This window comes from Oryctolagus cuniculus, chromosome 14 (genome assembly GCF_051225735.1).
Source record: "Oryctolagus cuniculus isolate XC-2025 breed Fujian yellow rabbit chromosome 14, ASM5122573v1, whole genome shotgun sequence".
Taxonomy (NCBI): Eukaryota; Metazoa; Chordata; class Mammalia; order Lagomorpha; family Leporidae; genus Oryctolagus; species Oryctolagus cuniculus.
In genome coordinates this window covers 68,148,134-68,153,481 of record NC_142880.1, presented here as the reverse complement: position 1 = coordinate 68,153,481, position 5,348 = coordinate 68,148,134, and the positions used below count along the sequence as shown (strand labels likewise).

Genomic DNA, 5,348 nt, shown 5'->3' with positions numbered 1-5,348 from the left:
TCCACCTGACTTGCCCTTGAGGGGCGAGTATCAAAATGCTGGCAGGGGTGAGATGAGGCAGACATGTGCTCCTCATCTACAGAATGACTCGCCCAGCTCTTTCCTCAACTGAGAATCATTAGAGTAAATGCTCAAGTGGGTGGAAGGGGAAACTAGGAAGCAACAATGATTTTAAAAAGAAAAACTTTCTCCTCTCATTCAAAATAAATTTATTTTTTAATTTTTCATTTTAATTTTACTTTATATTTATCAGATTCAATGCGATCTGTAGATAAAATTCTGAGAACATAATGATATTCCCTTCCTCCCTCCCCCTCTCTCCCCCTCTCTCCCTCCCATCTTCCTCCTTTCTCCCTTTATTTTTTCAAGTTTCTGAGATAACATAGTTTAAATTCATATTACAGTAAAAGACTTTCTACTTCACCAAATAAGTTTAACAAATAAAAAGCTAAAGACCCTAGTTTAGTGGCAATACAGTAACAGCTGTACACATAATTGAATATTTACTATGTTCCTGTCATCATGCGACTGACAAGTCAGGATCCCAGCCCTTAAGGGGTTTACAGCACTGTAACTGAGATCAACCACAGAACACTATAGGATAAAAATAATAGAGAAGCTGACTCAAACTCGCTTAAATACTGGGACTTTCATTTGTGATAGATCTAGAATCCTGAAAGCAAAGGAGACCTCACAGCTGGCTACTTGTACTGACTATAAACTGGTTTCCAAGATCCTCAGCTGGAAGTCCCAACTCCTGCAATTACTAGCAATGTGCCTGGAGAAATTGTTCAGCCTCTTCAGTTCTTAAATCCAACAAGAGTAAAATGTGAGGAATAATAGTTCCTACCTCATTGTGTTGTTACGAAGATCAACTGGGACGATAGTAATAGAGTACTTAGTCTGTTCCCTAGCATTTAAAAGGGCACAAAATAGCAATTATTATCCACATTTTTGATAAAGTGATCAACTATGTCTATGTCCAATGATAATCTTTTAATTATAGAATTTTTAAAATATATTTATTTTATTTATTTGAAAGGCAGAGTTACAGAGAGAGATGGAGAGAGAGAGAGAGAGTGAGAAAGTCTTCCACCCGCTGGTTCACTCCCCAAATGGTCACAATAGCCAGAGCTGGGCTGATCCGATCTGAAGCCAGGAGTCAGAAGCTTCCTCTGGGTCTCCCACATGGGTAAAGGGGCCCAAGGACTTGGGTCATCTTCCACTGCTTTCCCAAGCCATAGCAGAGAGCTGGGTCGTAAGTGCAGCAGCTGGGACTTGAACCAGCACCCATGTGGGATGCCAGCACTGCAGGCGGCAGCTTTACCTGCTACACCATAGTGTGGGCCCCAATTATAGAATTTTACAGCCCACCATGCCTGTGAAAAAAGATTAAATTAAAAAAGATTAATTGATTCGAGAGCAATAATTTTCAGAATGTAGTAGAAATTTAAAAAAAGAATTTGGCTGATAAAGGAAAATAAAATAGAAAAGGGGTAGCTGAGGGGAGACTTTAGAGTAAAAACAGAATTTGTATTTTAAGCAAAGAAAAGCCTGAATATTTTTATAGTCTATGAGATAGGATCTTATAGTGGTAAAGAAGCTGAATATTCTAAAGATAAAGATAATATTGCAAATTTCAGGAGATAGATATTGAAACATGGTGAGAGAATTTGTCTTAAGCAGTTGATAATAATGGCAATTGTTTGTAATTATTCCATTTAATTGAATATTTACCTCACTGGGCATTAACCTGTTATATATGTTACTTGCTTTGTAAAATTAGAATTAGAAATTGGAATCTCTAATTTCAAAGGGAGAGAGAGAAAGAATATTTAAGGTGAACAAAACAGGGACAGAACCTTACACTAAGGAGCCATGTAGTAAGTATCTCAGGCTTGATGGGCCATTGAGCCTCTGTGACAACAAGGCAACTATACCATTGTAGCATAAAGGGAACCATACACAAAGCACAGCCAAGAAAGTGCAGCTGTTTTCCAACAAAATTATTTTATATAAAATAGTTTTCTGACCCCCACAAAGAAAAGTAGCAAAAAGGCATGGGGAGGGGGTGCTGTTAAATAGAAACACAATAAAATGACATATTTTTAATATATGTATGATTATAGTCAATGTAACTTCATCAAGCTTGCCAGTTAAACACAATAATTCTTAAAGTGGACAAAACAAACAAAATAGAATTTTGTGTTGATCACTAGAGACATGAAAAAATAGATTAGGAAAATACTAACCCCCTCAAAAAATAAACCAAATGAACTTTATTAGTAAAAGATAAAGACATTAATTATTTGAGATACAGATATACTAATATTGAAGCTATATCAACTAAAAAACATAATTTCAAAATATATAAAGTAAAACAGGTAGATTTAAAATGAGATAATAATCTTAGATCGTGTCTATTAAAAAATCCATGAAAATGAAAACCTAATAATTAGATAGAAGATTTCAAACATAAAATTAATAAACTTCTCTAAGTGGCCTAATATAAAAGTCAGCACTCAACAATCATGGAATACAAGTTATTTTCAAACAAACTTCAAACATTTTGCAAAAGCTAACCATGTTCCAGACCACAAAACTAGTCTTGACAAATGGAAAGCATTAATAACAATCAGACCACATTTTTGGACCACGTGTTATAAAATCCAAGCTGTTGGAGCAGGCATTTGGTACAGTAGTTAAGTACTGCTTGGGAGGCCCTCAAACCATAATGAAGTGCCAAGGTTCCAGTCCAGGTTCTACCTTTGATTCCAGCTCCCTGCTAGTGCACATCCTGCAGGAAGCAGCTGGTGGACCAAGTAGTTGAGTTTAAGCCACCCACGTGAAAGGTCTGAGTTGAGTTCTGGGCTCCTGGCTTTGGCCTGACCCAATCCTGGCTGTCGTAGGCATTTGGGAAGTGAAACAGTGAAAGAAAGATTCATTTTCTCTCTCTCCCCACCCCCCATTTCCTCACCTTCTCCCTCATCTCTCTACCTTTCAAATAAAATAAGAATAAATCTAAAAAATTTAACTCCAAAATTATTTGTATCCAAACAATTTTGAACTGATCAGAGAAGTCAGCAATGGAATGGCATATGCGCTGTTTTTATTATTATTATTATTATTATGTTTAGAAAGTGATCCCAGAGCAAGAAGACAAAGGAAGTGAGGCAAGGAAGTAAACAAAGCAAATATAGGGTGTGTTATGGAGCTGTTTACATTTGTGGGCCCCTGTGGTACTAGTACCCTCTGAGGAATTCCATGGACTGTGCCTCATCAGTTTCCCTCAGAAGAACAAGAGTCTGGAAAATTTACTCCTTGACTGCTGCTCAGTGACTGAGGGTGGCCCTTGGCACTATTCCTCTACACATGCAACCTGTGCCTGGGCAGCCATGGAATTCCCAGGATCAGGAAAAGTGCTCATGTAGACAAGCAGGGAGTCACTGGGAATTTCTTGAGGGGAACCTTGCAGAGTTCACAGAACTGTCCCCTACAGCTGGCCTGAAATCCAGTGGCCTCAGGGGATTTAGTACCTGGTTTGGATCTGATTCACAGGAAGTAACACAAAACAATAATATACATTATTTAGGAGACACAAATATATGTAGAAGTGTAAAAAACAATCAAGGGAATAACACAAACCATTACCAACGTCACATTTTTGGTGTGGAGAGGAATGGATATAGGGATAGGTATCACTTAAACTGTAAGTATAATTCATTTCGTTAATTTCCCTTTTTTTAAAAAGATTTATTATTTATTTGAAAGACAGAGTTACAGAAAGAGAGGGGGAGAGAGAGAGAAAGAAAGAAAAATCTTCCATCCTCTGGTTCACTCCGCAAATGGTTGCAATGGCCAGGTCTGGACCAGGCCGAAGCCAGGAGCCAGGAGCTTCATCCAAGTCTCCCGTGTGGGTGCAGGGACCCAAGGACCTGGACCATCCTCTGCTACTTTCCCAGGCACATTAACAGAGATCTGGATCAGAAGTGGAACAGCCAGGACTCGAACCAGCACCCATATGGGATGCTGGGATTGCAGGTGGTGGCTTAACCAGTTATGCCACAATGCAGGCCCCAAGTGTAATTTATTTCTACAGAGAAAAACAGAAATCCAAAGGAAATGTGGAAAATGTTAATATTTATTATCACTATATTCCCAAAGCTGTACTTATGAAATTTATACTCATTAAATAAACGGTTATTATTATTATATATTATTAATTCAATTATTTATTATTATAATTAATTATATATTATATTATATATTATATATATTATAATATAATATATATAATAATATAATATAATATATATTATATATAATCTATAATATATATTATATATTATATATTATTATAATTAATTATTATATATTATTAATTCAAAAAATGTAGGTATCTAGTCATTTTCTACATTTTTTGAACTGTTTTACAATTAATTTTTTTAAAAGAAGAGTAAATTTATGGTGCTTCTGGTTGCAGAGCTTTACCTGATCGTATGTGGCACAGTCACTGAACTTCCACGAAATAAAGAAGCCAGGCTGGGAAGCTTGATTTTGCCTGAGTGGGTTGTGGCCCCCTGCAGAAGCAGAAGTAGCTAATAAGCTTCTTTCTGTTTCTGCAAGTATATGCCCAAGCAAAGCATCTGAACTTGGAGCACGTGAAGCAGACTGAGAGGTCATTTGCAATGAAAAGCTGTCTCAGCAGCCACAGAGACTTACATGTTCTACTCTGTGGTTGCCACTTAGATTTCTCTGAAAGTCTTCTCAGCATTCTTTCCAGTCCTCTCCTGACCCTTATCAGTCTGTGGGTATCATTTTCAGTCGAGCAATTTCCATAAAGTGATAATAGTTTGCTTACATACTAACAGTCATGGTTTATAGCAGTTATAAAGATAGATTGTCTCTCTATCCCTGACTCTCTGCAAGACTGTGTGTTTTTTTGCTTTGAGGCTATAATAACAGTCCTTACATATATGTCTAATCTCTTTTCAATTCACAGAAAATGAAGCCCAGAAAAAATCAGATTCCTCTACTTAAAACTAGAAGTGACAAAGCTAAAAGTCACATTTTTGGATACGTCATTACCTCCATTCTTCCAGGTAACACCTACATTCCTGATATGTTACACAATGAAATGTGTTATCTGTGAAGATTGTAGAAAGCATTGATCATGAAGACGTCATGGTTTATAGACACCAGGCTTAATCCATGTGTCTGTGTCATAGCATCTGTTACTAGAAGTTATGGCCCAGCCGGTGCCGCGGCTCACTAGGCTAATCCTCTGCCTTGCGGCGCCGGCACACCGGGTGCTAGTCCCGGTCGGGGTGCCGGATTCTGTCCCGGTT

General features: G+C 37.5%; 1 long non-coding RNA gene across 1 annotated transcript; it reads right to left on the bottom strand.

Annotated features, from left to right (window-relative positions):
• Positions 1–1,000: 1,000 nt before the first annotated feature.
• On the bottom strand, positions 1,001–4,613 carry LOC149122373 (uncharacterized). The gene is made up of 2 exons (XR_016220168.1): positions 4,492–4,613; positions 1,001–1,379 (listed from the first exon to the last, which is right to left on the bottom strand). It is a non-coding gene; the product is annotated as an uncharacterized LOC149122373 (long non-coding RNA).
• Between the last annotated feature and the right edge of the window lie 735 nt (positions 4,614–5,348).